This window comes from Antechinus flavipes, chromosome 2 (assembly GCF_016432865.1).
Source record: "Antechinus flavipes isolate AdamAnt ecotype Samford, QLD, Australia chromosome 2, AdamAnt_v2, whole genome shotgun sequence".
NCBI lineage: Eukaryota > Metazoa > Chordata > Mammalia > Dasyuromorphia > Dasyuridae > Antechinus > Antechinus flavipes.
This window is the reverse complement of record NC_067399.1, coordinates 1,601,255-1,618,176: the sequence shown is the minus strand read 5'-3', so window position 1 is coordinate 1,618,176 and position 16,922 is coordinate 1,601,255. Positions and strand designations below refer to the sequence as shown.

The following is a 16,922-nucleotide window of genomic DNA, read 5'->3' as shown; positions in this document are numbered from 1 at the left end:
TGTAAAACATATTCAACTATGTCTGTATATTAGAAAGCCACCAATCACATTAGCTAAGTGGTTGGTGGAAACTACCTGGACACATTTTATGAGCCACTTTACCACCTGAAACCCTGAGTCTGGTTTTCATTCCTATTGGGAGTAATTGTCTGGTGTGATTCCCTTCTTGGTGAGCTTCGGAGGCTAAACAGTCACGTCTGGAGAGAGAAAGGGAAGGATCCAGTGGAGACAGAGCCACCCCAGCTGCCCAGGAGGTGGAGACTGGGAAGTTTGGAGGCTTTTGCTGACCCTGCCCTTTCTGTAGGAAGAAGTAGGAGTGAGACCTAGAGGTTCCACTAACAAGTAATATTATTACTCAGGTAATCCTTCCCCCCTTTACTTGAGTATCATGGGGGTCCATAAATTCCCATCATGATGAGTGTTCCCCATGCCCCATTATGTATAATGCAGGGAAGTAATTGCTGGCTAATCCTTTTCTCCAACTTGGGGATAATTGTGTTCTTATCCTTTATCCACTGTAAGGTCCTCAATACCTTCTGTGCAGGGGGCCTCAAATTACCCAAATCATGTTGCCAAAGTAAGGCCTGTGGTAACGACCCCCTTTCCCATTGGGTGGGTAAGACTGGACTTTTGTGCTTTTGTTGGCTTGAGAAGGGATAGCGAGGTAGCCAGTAGATAGAGCCTCTTGCTCCCTGGACTGTTTGGAGGACCCAGAAGCTTAGAGGGAGTTACAACGTTTTATTTTCCTCAGATGCGATCCTCCCGATTTACTGCCATCAGGGGAGATGTCTAGCCCTGAAGAAGCCTTGCTGCACTTCCAGGGGCACTGGGGGACTAGGTCCTTGAGGGACCCCGGCTCTAGTCCTAAGCACACAGTAAGGGGAGGCTGCCTCTTTTTACACTTAGGTTTTGGCTCACACTTAGGACTCTCACAAATCACTCAACACACAACATGGGATATAGGACAACTATTTATTTCCTACACATCAAAGATGCTAAGCCACTACTCACAAGGGTACATTTGACAAAAACCAGCCTAAAACAGGAGCGAGAGACTTACTTGTCATGGTTCTTGCCCTTTGCTGGGCTTGGGGAGGTGGAACAGGAGATACTCACATGGGCTCTAGGCTGTCTGAGCTCTAAGGCTACCAAGTAAATGGTTGGGGATTGCCGTCATTCAGCTCTGACCAGGGGAATTCCCAGAACTCCCCAGTTCCCAGCTCACATCTAAGTCTGGACATGTCCATCTTGGGAAGATGCTTATTATCAGGAAAGAACAAACACAACCGTGGATGAGGCAGCCAGAGACCCAGACCACAGTGCCTCAGGTAGGGAGGGAGTCCTCAGGGTCCCCACAAGAAGCAGAGAAGAGCCCTCCCACCTCTTAGCCCTTGCTGGAAGTCTCAGGGCTACATGATGCCCTGAGGTGTATTCATCCAGGTAGAAGCTTGGGAGTGACAGCTGCTTGCCCTTGCCCCCCTCTCCTTCCCCCCCCCCATGACCCTGAGGGGTCATTGATGGGAATGATGTCCATTACCTCCACGGTCCTGGTCCCCAGTAGTTTGGAGGGCAGCCCACTCCCCAGAATGGCAACTCCACATGCTTGTGGAGAGGGAGCAGAGACACAAAGGGGCCCCTGTTTTCTTCCCTTTCCCCTGGCCCAGTGTGTCCCTGACCCAGGCCCTGCCACCCAATCGAGTCCCGTCTTATTCCTCTTCAGGTACAGCAGCAATGTCCAAGGTCACCGGCGGCAGCAGCAGTATTGGTCAGGCTTCCCCTGAGCTCTCCTCAAGCCTCTGGAGGAGGAGGAGACTATGGATGGAGCTGGGGATCTCCAAACATCACCATGCCCTTGGTCACAACAGAGCTCTTGCGCCCCTCTCCCTGCACTCTCCATCGCCCTCAGCAGAGAGCGCAGCAACATTTCGGCCTGGCCCCCGGTCTTTTGGGGTAGGTATATCTCTGCCCCCCTCCAGACCTGGGGGGGCCTTATCCAACCTGGGCACAGCGGCCCCATCCCTCCTGGGAGACCTGGCTCTTCCTACACCCCCTCCTCCTGGAGTTCTGGGAGTGGAAGCCCAGCGCCTCGGGGCATTGGTACTGGGGGAGTCCATGGGAGTCACGCTCATGGATGAGAGAGCTGGAGGGAAGGAGAAGAGGCCGAATAAGGACAAAGAGTAGAAGTGAATCCCCACCCGTGTCCCGTCTGGGGAGCACCAACCCCCATCCCCTGAGGAGGGACTGCTGATGTCTGGGAATTATGTGCCCCTCTGGTCTACTGGAGAGGAGGGAATAGAATTAAGAGCCCGGGGCAGATTTGGGGAGGGGGTCAGCGTTGTGCAGAAATTAGTACCTGTGTCTCCCAAGCCTGGGGTCTCTGGAGCACAGACCATCATCCGTTGCCATCCTCTTCCTCCCCTAGACCTCTCTCAGACTCTGTCCCAGCCCAGTTCTTGGGGTAGAAGGCGAGGAAATGCAGTCCACTGTAGATGTGTCAGGAAAAGCTCCTGGAGCTGCCATCTTCTTGGACACAATAGTCCAATTTGAGCTGGAGGATGCGGACCCTGAGCCCCCACCCTGTCAGGTGCTAGAGGCCAGGACCCCAGACTCTGGTGACCCTTCCCCAGCCAGCACTTTCCCTTTCTCTGGTATCTGTCTTAGCCTGTTTAAAATTATCTTTTGATTTAAAAAATATATATATCTTTTGAAGGACAGACCAGATCTCTTGATTCTTGTTCCTGGGGAATGAGGCTCCTTCTCCCAAGCTTTAGAAACCTCTGACCCCTTCTCTTGGACCCCTCCGGACCCCACAGGGCCTGGCTCTTATTCCTACTTTTGCCCACATACTCACATTCTAGGTTCCAGCTTCTAAAACTGTGGGTTTTGACTGCGTGTGGGGATCTCATAACTGACTGCGGTAGTGGAGAAATTATGATTTATTATCAGTAAATGTTTGATTTGTATATTTATTTTATATACTTATATACCTACGGTCATGTAAAAATTTCTCAGGTGAAAAGGGGTTACAAATGGAAAAATTTAAGAAGTCCTGTTCTAGGGCTTCCACGCTGATCTTTTCCCCGTTCTTGTTCTTCTCTTCCTAAAATACTGTGTTAAGCAAACTTCCCTCCATCTCTCTCCCAGCTTTGGCCACTGATTCAGAGGGTGAGGACAGCCATCTTTGGCATATGATACACAGGGAGAAGACGGAGACTTGTGAGCTAGAAGATGATACAATTATATGGGGTAGGAACTGGCTGGAGAGCTCGGGTCAGAAGCTAGACCTTTCATGGTCAGTTGGGGGTGGAGTGCCACAGGGATCCAAGTTTTAGCTATTTGACATTTTGCTCTGGGCTTCCATCAAGGTCTAGATTTAATGACTTTGTCTATTACTTGCTTTCTATTTAGGCACGTCCTTGTGTCTCCCTCGTGGGGTCACTGGCCCAAAGTGAACCAGAGAAAATTCAGTAGAGATCTATAGGAGTGGTACCACAGTCTCCACTCAGAATGTAAAGCTGGCTCTAACACAATGGGAAATTATCTCACTGCTCTTCCTGGGGAGAGAGAGTTTCCTCAGCTGGGACCTCCCTATGACAATAAATTCACTGGGTCAGATCCTATCCTCAGGGATCCTTTTCAGTGCAATGATGGAACAAACCATTTTCCATTTTTTGGGAAAAAGTGATATTCTATGAAAACCAGCACAAATGATTCAATTTCTCACGACAAAGATCTATTCTTCCTTTTTACGGACCCTATTTTACGGAACCTATTAGCCAGAGCAAACCTCATAAGCAGGTCGCCAAACTGAGACCTGAGCAGGAATCTCCTCTCCACCCCATCCTGGAGATTCCTGGTGAGTCCAAAGAGAATCTGATCCACTATCACAACTGTAAGATTTGCTGTCAAAAAGATTGGCTGATTGGGCTAGTTGTACCTTCTCCTTCTTAAGGTAGAGAGGCTTGTTCAGGGTCTGAGCCATTCTGAAACAGAAGAGAAATGGGAACATATGCAAGCCCTGGGATCACTGGAGTTGTTAAAGGTCAAGTTTGTTCTTATGGGAAAAACACATTCTCAATGTTTAGTCTCCTCAGAATACCCTGGATAAGCAGGGAATTTCTAAGATGGTTCCATTTTAAAATGGGATCATTCTTGTTTACTCAGATGTAGTCAGTAGGGAGCAAAAGAGAGTGAGACTCCTCAGTTCTGTTTCCTTGGTCTCAGGACTTAATTAATTTTGTTAGAAGACGTTTCCCCCAGTTCCAAGTGTCTTCAGGTTTATTCTCTTTCTCTACAGTTCTCCCCTTGCATCCTTCCTCAGGAGTTTCATCAGATCTGAACCACTTAATAACTGTGATTCCGCTACAGCAAGACAGTTGTTTGTGCAAAGGAGGGATCTTAGTCCAAATTGGGTTATGGGAGTGAGGAAGCCAAAATGTATGAGGAACAAATATAAAATCCAAAACATTCTCCCCCAAGGGGGAAACATGAATCAATTAATTATACTACCATAAAACTGAAAAGAATAAGAAAGCAGCTTAAGTAAAACCTTTAAGCAAGAATGGAAGGTCGGAATAATTTTCAAAACTCAGTCTTTCCTCCCAAAGTTTCTGAAGCAATAATTTTGAGCAGTAGTAAAGATTTAGTGAAAAGTACCTGCAATTATAGGGGAAACTGAATCTTAAGAGTAGTTTATATTTCTATGTAACCCAAGATATTTCCATATTTAGACTAAGACATTATTACCGGTAATTTTGTGAAGGACTGGAACAAAGAGGACCTGAGTTTCAACTTCCAGTTCCATTTAATCATTCCAACTGTTTAGCTTTTGTAAAGGGATATCTACCTCAAACTTATAAGAAAAAAATTACACATACTCTTCTTCAAACATGTTCTCCCAATATCTCACACCATCTCATACTCAGGGAGGGCAAGATTAGGGTAATGAATTGGCTCAGTTCCAATATAGCACAGACCTCCCTCCCACCCCCCCACCCCCACTTCCCTCCTCTCAAATTTTAAACTCAAATCCTTTGATGAGTTGTCAGGACTTGGCTTTTCAGAGCAATTCTGGAATTCTAGGGTTTTAGGATCTCAAGGGATCTAGCCCCTGGGTCTAGTGGGGGATCCATTCCCTGCACCTAGAACCCAAAAGGACAAATGCAATAATAAAACAAACCCTAAACCCAATTTTTTGGGGTCATGAAGTAGAAGGGGAAAGTGGAAGGGGAAGGTCATGATACCAATGCTGTGGATGATCTTGTATTTTCACCTTTTCCAGACACTCTAGGAAAGAGAGGAAAGCTACCTCAGTCTGGGTATGCAGCCAATCAAAAGAGGCTGTCCATATTGTAGGGGAACACATTTGGTCTTTCCCTGGAGGTAGGCTGCTTTCATATTGGGTGATAGGGGCACGCACCAAGCCAAGCCAAGCCAAAGCCTAGTTCCATATACAAGAAAGTAAGGGAATCCTCTCCCTTCCCAAGGATCCCTCGGGCCCCTCTCCCCTGAGCTGCTGCAGGTGCCAGCGTGGACCTCTTCCTCTTCCCCACAGAGATGGAAATCGCTATCTCTGGGTCCTAGATCTTATCCATCCTTGTAAAACATATTCAACTATGTCTGTATATTAGAAAGCCACCAATCACATTAGCTAAGTGGTTGGTGGAAACTACCTGGACACATTTTATGAGCCACTTTACCACCTGAAACCCTGAGTCTGGTTTTCATTCCTATTGGGAGTAATTGTCTGGTGTGATTCCCTTCTTGGTGAGCTTCGGAGGCTAAACAGTCACGTCTGGAGAGAGAAAGGGAAGGATCCAGTGGAGACAGAGCCACTCCAGCTGCCCAGGAGGTGGAGACTGGGAAGTTTGGAGGCTTTTGCTGACCCTGCCCTTTCTGTAGGAAGAAGTAGGAGTGAGACCTAGAGGTTCCACTAACAAGTAATATTATTACTCAGGTAATCCTTCCCCCCTTTACTTGAGTATCATGGGGGTCCATAAATTCCCATCATGATGAGTGTTCCCCATGCCCCATTATGTATAATGCAGGGAAGTAATTGCTGGCTAATGCTTTTCTCCAACTTGGGGATAATTGTGTTCTTATCCTTTATCCACTGTAAGGTCCTCAATACCTTCTGTGCAGGGGGCCTCAAATTACCCAAATCATGTTGCCAAAGTAAGGCCTGTGGTAACGACCCCCTTTCCCATTGGGTGGGTAAGACTGGACTTTTGTGCTTTTGTTGGCTTGAGAAGGGATAGCGAGGTAGCCAGTAGATAGAGCCTCTTGCTCCCTGGACTGTTTGGAGGACCCAGAAGCTTAGAGGGAGTTACAACGTTTTATTTTCCTCAGATGCGATCCTCCCGATTTACTGCCATCTGGGGAGATGTCTAGCCCTGAAGAAGCCTTGCTGCACTTCCAGGGGCACTGGGGGACTAGGTCCTTGAGGGACCCCGGCTCTAGTCCTAAGCACACAGTAAGGGGAGGCTGCCTCTTTTTACACTTAGGTTTTGGCTCACACTTAGGACTCTCACAAATCACTCAACACACAACATGGGATATAGGACAACTATTTATTTCCTACACATCAAAGATGCTAAGCCACTACTCACAAGGGTACATTTGACAAAAACCAGCCTAAAACAGGAGCGAGAGACTTACTTGTCATGGTTCTTGCCCTTTGCTGGGCTTGGGGAGGTGGAACAGGAGATACTCACATGGGCTCTAGGCTGTCTGAGCTCTAAGGCTACCAAGTAAATGGTTGGGGATTGCCGTCATTCAGCTCTGACCAGGGGAATTCCCAGAACTCCCCAGTTCCCAGCTCACATCTAAGTCTGGACATGTCCATCTTGGGAAGATGCTTATTATCAGGAAAGAACAAACACAACTGTGGATGAGGCAGCCAGAGACCCAGACCACAGTGCCTCAGGTAGGGAGGGAGTCCTCAGGGTCCCCACAAGAAGCAGAGAAGAGCCCTCCCACCTCTTAGCCCTTGCTGGAAGTCTCAGGGCTACATGATGCCCTGAGGTGTATTCATCCAGGTAGAAGCTTGGGAGTGACAGCTACTTGCCCTTGTCCCCCTCTCCTTCCCCCCCCCCCCATGACCCTGAGGGGTCATTGATGGGAATGATGTCCATTACCTCCACGGTCCTGGTCCCCAGTAGTTTGGAGGGCAGCCCACTCCCCAGAATGGCAACTCCACATGCTTGTGGAGAGGGAGCAGAGACACAAAGGGGCCCCTGTTTTCTTCCCTTTCCCCTGGCCCAGTGTGTCCCTGACCCAGGCCCTGCCACCCAATCGAGTCCCGTCTTATTCCTCTTCAGGTACAGCAGCAATGTCCAAGGTCACCGGCGGCAGCAGCAGTATTGGTCAGGCTTCCCCTGAGCTCTCCTCAAGCCTCTGGAGGAGGAGGAGACTATGGATGGAGCTGGGGGATCTCCGAACATCACCATGCCCTTGGTCACAACAGAGCTCTTGCGCCCCTCTCCCTGCACTCTCCATCGCCCTCAGCAGAGAGCGCAGCAACATTTCGGCTTGGCCCCCGGTCTTTTGGGGTAGGTATATCTCTGCCCCCCTCCAGACCTGGGGGGGCCTTATCCAACCTGGGCACAGCGGCCCCATCCCTCCTGGGAGACCTGGCTCTTCCTACACCCCCTCCTCCTGGAGTTCTGGGAGTGGAAGCCCAGCGCCTCGGGGCATTGGTACTGGGGGAGTCCATGGGAGTCACGCTCATGGATGAGAGAGCTGGAGGGAAGGAGAAGAGGCCGAATAAGGACAAAGAGTAGAAGTGAATCCCCACCCGTGTCCCGTCTGGGGAGCACCAACCCCCATCCCCTGAGGAGGGACTGCTGATGTCTGGGAATTATGTGCCCCTCTGGTCTACTGGAGAGGAGGGAATAGAATTAAGAGCCCGGGGCAGATTTGGGGAGGGGGTCAGCGTTGTGCAGAAATTAGTACCTGTGTCTCCCAAGCCTGGGGTCTCTGGAGCACAGACCATCATCCGTTGCCATCCTCTTCCTCCCCTAGACCTCTCTCAGACTCTGTCCCAGCCCAGTTCTTGGGGTAGAAGGCGAGGAAATGCAGTCCACTGTAGATGTGTCAGGAAAAGCTCCTGGAGCTGCCATCTTCTTGGACACAATAGTCCAATTTGACCTGGAGGATGCGGACCCTGAGCCCCCGCCCTGTCAGGTGCTAGAGGCCAGGACCCCAGACTCTGGTGACCCTTCCCCAGCCAGCACTTTCCCTTTCTCTGGTATCTGTCTTAGCCTGTTTAAAATTATCTTTTGATTTAAAAAATATATATATCTTTTGAAGGACAGACCAGATCTCTTGATTCTTGTTCCTGGGGAACTGAGGCTCCTTCTCCCAAGCTTTAGAAACCTCTGACCCCTTCTCTTGGACCCCTCCGGACCCCACAGGGCCTGGCTCTTATTCCTACTTTTGCCCACATACTCACATTCTAGGTTCCAGCTTCTAAAACTGTGGGTTTTGACTGCGTGTGGGGATCTCATAACTGACTGCGGTAGTGGAGAAATTATGATTTATTATCAGTAAATGTTTGATTTGTATATTTATTTTATATACTTATATACCTACGGTCATGTAAAAATTTCTCAGGTGAAAAGGGGTTACAAATGGAAAAATTTAAGAAGTCCTGTTCTAGGGCTTCCACGCTGATCTTTTCCCCGTTCTTGTTCTTCTCTTCCTAAAATACTGTGTTAAGCAAACTTCCCTCCATCTCTCTCCCAGCTTTGGCCACTGATTCAGAGGGTGAGGACAGCCATCTTTGGCATATGATACACAGGGACAAGACGGAGACTTGTGAGCTAGAAGATGATACAATTATATGGGGTAGGAACTGGCTGGAGAGCTCGGGTCAGAAGCTAGACCTTTCATGGTCAGTTGGGGGTGGAGTGCCACAGGGATCCAAGTTTTAGCTATTTGACATTTTGCTCATGGGCTTCCATCAAGGTCTAGATTTAATGACTTTGTCTATTACTTGCTTTCTATTTAGGCACGTCCTTGTGTCTCCCTCGTGGGGTCACTGGCCCAAAGTGAACCAGAGAAAATTCAGTAGAGATCTATAGGAGTGGTACCACAGTCTCCACTCAGAATGTAAAGCTGGCTCTAACATAATGGGAAATTACCTCACTGCTCTTCCTGGGGAGAGAGAGTTTCCTCAGCTGGGACCTCCCTATGACAATAAATTCACTGGGTCAGATCCTATCCTCAGGGATCCTTTTCAGTGCAATGATGGAACAAACCATTTTCCATTTTTTGGGAAAAAGTGATATTCTATGAAAACCAGCACAAATGATTCAATTTCTCACGACAAAGATCTATTCTTCCTTTTTACGGACCCTATTTTACGGAACCTATTAGCCAGAGCAAACCTCATAAGCAGGTCGCCAAACTGAGACCTGAGCAGGAATCTCCTCTCCACCCCATCCTGGAGATTCCTGGTGAGTCCAAAGAGAATCTGATCCACTATCACAACTGTAAGATTTGCTGTCAAAAAGATTGAGCTGATTGGGCTAGTTGTACCTTCTCCTTCTTAAGGTAGAGAGGCTTGTTCAGGGTCTGAGCCATTCTGAAACAGAAGAGAAATGGGAACATATGCAAGCCCTGGGATCACTGGAGTTGTTAAAGGTCAAGTTTGTTCTTATGGGAAAAACACATTCTCAATGTTTAGTCTCCTCAGAATACCCTGGATAAGCAAGGAATTTTTAAGATGGTTCCATTTTAAAATGGGATCATTCTTGTTTACTCAGATGTAGTCAGTAGGGAGCAAAAGAGAGTGAGACTCCTCAGTTCTGTTTCCTTGGTCTCGGGACTTAGTTAATTTTGTTAGAAGACGTTTCCCCCAGTTCCAAGTGTCTTCAGGTTTATTCTCTTTCTCTACAGTTCTCCCCTTGCATCCTTCCTCAGGAGTTTCATCAGATCTGAACCACTTAATAACTGTGATTCCGCTACAGCAAGACAGTTGTTTGTGCAAAGGAGGGATCTTAGTCCAAATTGGGTTATGGGAGTGAGGAAGCCAAAATATATGAGGAACAAATATAAAATCCAAAACATTCTCCCCCAAGGGGGAAACATGAATCAATTAATTATACTACCATAAAACTGAAAAGAATAAGAAAGCAGCTTAAGTAAAACCTTTAAGCAAGAATGGAAGGTCGGAATAATTTTCAAAACTCAGTCTTTCCTCCCAAAGTTTCTGAAGCAATAATTTTGAGCAGTAGTAAAGATTTAGTGAAAAGTACCTGCAATTATAGGGGAAACTGAATCTTAAGAGTAGTTTATATTTCTATGTAACCCAAGATATTTCCATATTTAGACTAAGACATTATTACCGGTAATTTTGTGAAGGACTGGAACAAAGAGGACCTGAGTTTCAACTTCCAGTTTCTTAAATCTGGTGCCTGCATACCTTTATAGAAGGATAAGAAATTTCTAAGAGATAAAGAACAGCAAATAACTGGACAGTCTGGACAAAAAAGTAACACAGAATGTACCTATATGTCCATTTAGGTAATACAATCCTTGCTCTGTAGTCTTGGGTTTTGCTATCTAACTCGTGAAATAGTCTGCTTCTGGGAAGCACTTTTCCCTTGCTAATTCTAAGGCAAAAGGTTCGATCCACAAAGTGTTAAGCCTGGTCTTGAGATATATATGTCCATGAATTAACAGCTTGAATTTTTCAATTGCCATGTGGATAGTTAACATTTTCTGGAAAGGATCTTTCCACCTTGTTTCTGGGGCATTTGATTTGAACTTTTAAGAAGCATTTCTTTGAGCAGATTCACTTTCCTGGCTCCAAGCAATGCCTCTCATGATAGTTTCCTAAATAAGTCACCTAACCTGCTAGTGATAAGACTTAATATAATTTAGTAAAATCGGACCAAACTTAAATCACATTGTCCTTCCTGTAATTAATCCATGAGGTGAAAGCCAGGACAAACCTTATGGTATCAATTTTATAATTATCAAGACTATAGGAAGAACATCAGAGTTGCAGATGCCTGCAACTCATCTGAGTTGTAATTTGCTCTTTCTCCTTTTCCCAAGACTTTTAGATGCGATCAACAACAATTTTTAAAAGGTGGAGGAAGAATTTTTTTAAAAAGGATTCTTGAGGGCCAGACCCAGAGAGAATGTCCCCCTTAGAAACCCCTCCAACAGATAGTTTCTTAACAACAAATAGAGCAATTTTGCATACAAAACCTCCAATCCAATGTGAGAATTTATAGACAGTTACTAAACATATTCGAAATTCTTGGTTTTCGCCATCTATATGAGACTCATCTGGTGCTAATCAAATGGAATTTCTGGAGTAGATTCAGTACCTGGCTTCACCTTTTCCAGAGTCAAATATAAAATATATCATTATAGGACCATTGTCTTTATTTGGCTTTTTGCCAAAATTGTTTTCACTGCCATGGTGCCGTTCTAAAGCTCCTAGTACAATTGCAGCTAGTACAATACGAGCTCTTTTAGTATATTTAATATCATTTGGGAAACATTAACAATCACTCACATGTATCTCAGTCCTGGGGCGGGGGGGAGTAGCCTAATCATGTTGCCTTTCTCACTCCATTAAGAATTCTAGCCTTCATGTGTCTTTAATCATTTCTCCTCATGTGAAGATTATATTGTAAACTCATATGTTAGCTTCAGGTCATAGGAAAGAGAAGGGTCACTTGGACAGAAAGAGAGACTCTTAAAACATAAGCTTATATATATATACATATGTACATATACACACACACATATATATGTATGTATGTATATGTATACAACTATTAAAATAGAGCTCGTCATCTAGGTCAGGAAGGTGAGACAAGTAATGGCCATAGTCAACAGCAGAAAGACAAGCATCTGCTCAGAGAAGTTTGATGATTGGAACAAGGAGATTCACTATAAAACCTTTGTAGTTCTTTAGTCATGGTCAGAGACATTTGCTATGAAATCAGAAGGAGGGATAAGGTAGCAATCATCAGGGTCGAGTCTAAAGCCACAGATCAATAGGTTGATAAAGGGTGTAAGAGGACAAGCGTTGTCTGATTTCGGGCATAAGTCAAAACTTTTTGCAACAGCCAATTGTGAGCCAAAATTTTTCAAAGGGTCTGAGAGTTGGGTCCATATTTCATGGGAAACTTTCCTGGTCAAAAAAGAAATAGCATAATGGAGAAACCGAGTCAAGAAGGTCCTACCATTATTTTTATAAGACTGTCTTCTCAACTTTCCCAGCAATTAGCATCCACTATTACACATAGAGATCATACTCCTTTTGAGCAGCTCTTGGCATTTCCTTTGAACGATGGATTGCTAGCTTGACAAACATGTAAACACACACCCAGATTCAGTACTTGGAGCAAATCAAATGACCATCTTCAGAGATTTCATCTCTTACATAGTAAATTTCATTGCTTCTAGCTCAGGGCAGGGTACCTTGTTTCTCAAGCTAATGGCAATATCATTAAGTTGATAACAAATAACAATTAAAAACATTTATCCTTAGTGCTTATTAAGCATATACAAGTTTATCCAAAAACTTTTAGTAGATTCTAATTTAATACATTCTGGTGCAAGAAAAAAGATCGTTAGAAATTTAGAAAATAATCACATTTGGGGATTTTACTCATAACATGAATATACACAAACCTCTAAAGATCCTGATTACAGTTAGCTTGTATAGCTTAATGCACCGATTATCAACCCCTATGCCAACAGGAAAATCTTTGAAACTGGGATTTGTTGATCCAAAGTGGACTCAAAGATACAGCACTGATAAATACCAATTGAATAATTTTATCCAGGGAGTTTCCATAGTTTCCATAACAATCAGTATTTAGACAGGTCACCATATTGCAAGTCAATATCTCCCCATTAGCCTGTGAGAATGTGAGTGTGTGGGAGTACATTTGTGTGCAGGTGGGCACCTGGGTGTGTGTGTTGTAGGTGGGGGGGGGGAGAAGAGTTGGTTCCTCCCTAAGCCTTAATCTTAGGGAAGAATTTCTAAAACCCTTCCTGCCTTCTCTGTGGTCACAGGGTTAAAGAACTTTTGGACCTTACCAAGACAGAAGGTTCAGAGGGGTTGGCCAATCGATAGAATATCCAACAATGAGTCTTCCCAAGGTAATAAGCAACCTCTCCCAGAGGATACATTTAAGACTATTTTAAGCCAGAAGAGCATGCTACCTTCCAGACAAAAGTTACTAATAAGTAATAGCTTAAATTCATAAAATCACAGTATTATGATCAAAAGAGGAGCAAAATTCCTAAGTGTACAAATGCATCACACTCCGGGTATTATTCCACAAGCCAACACTGCTTCTCTGCAATGATTTTCCCAAATCATTATGCAAGAAACACATCAACATAACACTGACATCAAACAATAAGCCACAAAACAATCCAGTTGAATGCATCTCCAAATGATTATTCCAATGCTCTGACACTTGTACCAGTGGCATTCAGAGCAGAGCTTCTCTCACTTTCACTCTCAGAAACAACTTCAAAGCTATGGTGCCCAATAGCTGTTCTTCAGAGCCCAGATCTACTGTGCTGGAAATAACATTTCCCCTAATTAACTCATTAAACCCAATATAAATCTGTATTTTAAGTAGCTCAAGTTTAAAGTTCAAAACATAATTCCAACCAATTTTGGACATCAACAAGAAACTCATACTCTTCAACATCAAACTTAGAAATGATGAGAAACCTAAGCGCTATATCCTGGGGAAGAAATCAGCATTTCTCTGGGGGAAGTCCATAGCTTGACCTCCCTGTAAGTCTTCCTACTTTCTTACCTCAATGAAGCTAAAATTTCTGTCAATTTTCTGCAATGCTTTCCTAAAACCTAGACTTTTCTTAAGGCCCATACTGGAGACTCTAATTTTGGGTAAACCTTTCAGGGTCTGGTGAAAGATCCCAAGTTTGATATTCCTGCTCTTTGGAAATCAAAATCAAGGTGACTTGAGGATATTTCTATTTCTAGGAGTGTTTGGTTTTCATTGAATTTCAGGTTTGTGTTGTGCCAGAGTAGATCATCTCTGATTCCTCTCTGCTCCTCGGTTTTTGTATTTTTCTATGCACATCAATTTTCACTGTATTGTAAGTTTTTGAATGAATTCTAGTTCCAATGAATTTAACTGAAACTATCTAAACGAGTGAATTATTTGGTAAAGCATCTTTGAAAAGATTTATCTTTATCGTTTCCTTCCATTACAAAGGCCTTTAAGCCAGTGAGGAAAACAATCCAAGAACCTTTTGGCCAATGCATTTCAATTTCGAGTTCGATATAATCAGAACTTAATATAATCAAGCGCTTCCACAGATCGAGATACAGGAGGATATTTTAAAGAAAAGAATAAGTAGGGACTCCCCACCCCCATCTCCTACCGCCCCCACCTCCAGCTCTGGAACAGGAAGGCGGGATGAAAATGAGCCCGTCTGAACGCCCCTTACCCCCGACTCTCAGAGAGGGATGGAGACCTTTCCCCTAGGAGAACGAGATCATTCCAGTCTATGAAGAGTTAAGCGGAATGAAATGAGAGCATTTTCTTGTTTAAATGGAGACAACAGGCCCTACGCTGTAAATGCTCTCGGGGGTGGGGAGCGGGGAGTAGGGGGGGGGGGGGAATTGGGTGGCTTTAATTCTGTGTCCAGGTCCAGAGGTAGAGGATCACGCAGACCGGCAGGATGATGGGCAGGAGCAGGCTGTAAAAGCACAGGCTGGTGGTGCTGGTGCAGCCGTGGGGAAAGTTCTCATCCACCGAGGCCGAGTAGATCAGGCCGGCCAGAGAGATGAGGGGCACTAGGACCGTCAGCGTGGGCAGCGACATCAGCATCTTCCTCTGCTGCTTCCTCGGGCTCGGGGCTGGGCTGGGCTGCAGTAAGGTCCACGATTCCGCTTCTTTGCCCTCGGGCTGCTTAGTGGGATGGATCATCCGAGCTGCCTGCGCTGTCGGGGCAGAAACGGCACCAGTGAGAGCTGGGCACCGACCCCCGGGCGCCATGACCGCGCGCGCTCGTTCGGAGACGTCTCCTACCTGGGTGGCTCCGAGAAGCCGTGGCACCGCAGAGAGAGATCCGCGTCCGGGGGGCGGGAGCCGGGGCCTGCCCTCACCTTCGGCTGCTGGCACCCCCTGGTCCTCCGCTGCGGCCCGGCCGGGAGATGCCAGCTGCTCCCTCCTCCGCAGCGCTGACGCAGCTCTGCCGCACCGTCTCCCTCTCCCTCCCTCCCTCCCTCTCTCTCTTTCTCTCTCCTCCCTCCCTCTCCTTCCTCCTCCCTCGCTCCTTCCCTTCCTCCCGCTCTCTCTGTCTCTCTCGGTCTGTCTCTTGTCTCTCTCCCTCCCTTCTTCTCTCTTCCCCCCTCCCCCTCTCTCCCTCCTTCCTTTCCTCCCCTTCCCTCCTTCTCCCCCTCCCTCCTTCCCTTCCTCCCCCTGTCTCTCGGTCTCTCTGTCTCTCTGTATCTTTCTCTGCCTCTCTGTCTCTGTCTTTCTCTCTCTCCTCTTTTCCCTCCCTGCTTCATCTTCTCTGTCTCTCTCTTTCCTCCATCCCTTTCTCTTCTTCCTCCTCCTCTCTTTCTGCCCCTCCCTCCTTTCCTCTTCCCTTCTTCCCCTTCCTTCCCTCTCTCCTTCCCTTCCTCCTCTCACTTATCTCTCTCTCTCTCTTTCTCTCTCTCCCCCCTTCTTCTAGTTCTCCCCCTCTCCCTCCCTCCCTCCTTCTCTCTCCTTCCTCCTTTCTCCCTCCTTCCTTCTCCCCCTCTCTTTCCTTCCTTCCTTCCCTCCCCCTCTCTCTCCTTCCCTTCCTCCCCCCTCTGTCTGTCTCTGTCTCTCTGTCTTTGTCTCTCTCCTTCCCTCCCTTCCCCACTCTCTTTCTCCCCTCTTTCTCTCCTTCTCTCTCCTTCCTTCCTTTCCTCCCTCTCTCCCTCCCTTCTTCCCATCCTCCCCCCTTGTCTGTGTTTGTCTTTCTCTATCTCTCTCCCTCTCTCACCTCCCTCCCTCCCTCCCTCCTTTCCCCTTCCCTCCTTCGCTCTCTCTGTCTCTTGCTCTCTCTCTGTCTGTCTCTGTCTCTCTCACTCTGTCTTTCTTTCTCCCCCAATCTCTCTTCCCACTTTCTCCTTCTGTCTCATCTTTCTTCCTCCTCCTCCTCCTCTCTCTTCCTTCTTTCTTTCTCCTTCCCTTCCCTCCTGTCCTTCTCTCCTCAACCTCTCTATCCCCTCTCCTCTTTTTTCTCCTCCACTTCTCTCCCTCTCTTTGTTCCTGTCCCCCTCCCCCACCCCTTCTTTCTTTTTCCAGGCTCAGGGATAAAAATCTTTTACTCCCTTTTCAAAGATTACAAGCATTTAGACAGCCCAGAGCACAGACACACTCCTTAATTCTGAGATATGCAAAGAAAATCAAACACAGTAAAAGAAAATAATGTGTGTGGGGGTGGGGGTGGGGCAGTGTTTTTACTCCATAGCTTAAAAAAAAAAGTTTCATAATACAGTCCCAGGAATTTTGTTTATTGTGTTTATCTTTAAAACAAGTTGCACTCTCTGTTGGCTGCCAGTGACTATCCTTCAGGTTGAACTAGAGTTTCTAGTCCCAGAGAACACATTACAGTGAATTTATCTTAAGGATGAAGTTCCACAGATTTCCAAGGAAACAATGGTGGAATTAATCTCTTAGCCTGATCTTGCTGCTCTCAATCACCACTTACTAACCATTAATATTACATCTGGTTCAAATGTTGCTTATTTTGGAAGGGTAGGAATAAGACTTTGAGCTATGTCTTATGACAGGCTCTAAATGGGTAGCAAACAGCCAGAGAGACAATTATCCCTACCACCAAGGCAAGGGGGCTACTATCCTTACTCTCTACTAGCCCTAAAAATAAGACTTCTGTAGTTGTGACTTGAAAAGTGATTTATAAGG

At 46.1% G+C, this 16,922-nt stretch overlaps 1 long non-coding RNA gene across 2 annotated transcripts; it reads right to left on the bottom strand.

The window, feature by feature from the left end:
* Nucleotides 1–958: 958 nt before the first annotated feature.
* LOC127547256 (uncharacterized) lies at nt 959–15,234 on the bottom strand. Of its 2 annotated transcripts, none has more exons than XR_007950115.1 (3): nt 15,051–15,234; nt 7,954–14,962; nt 959–2,140 (listed from the first exon to the last, which is right to left on the bottom strand). It is a non-coding gene; the product is annotated as an uncharacterized LOC127547256 (long non-coding RNA). The 2 variants fall into 2 exon arrangements; XR_007950114.1 differs by lacking the exon at nt 959–2,140 and adding an exon at nt 6,556–7,740.
* Nucleotides 15,235–16,922: the final 1,688 nt, after the last annotated feature.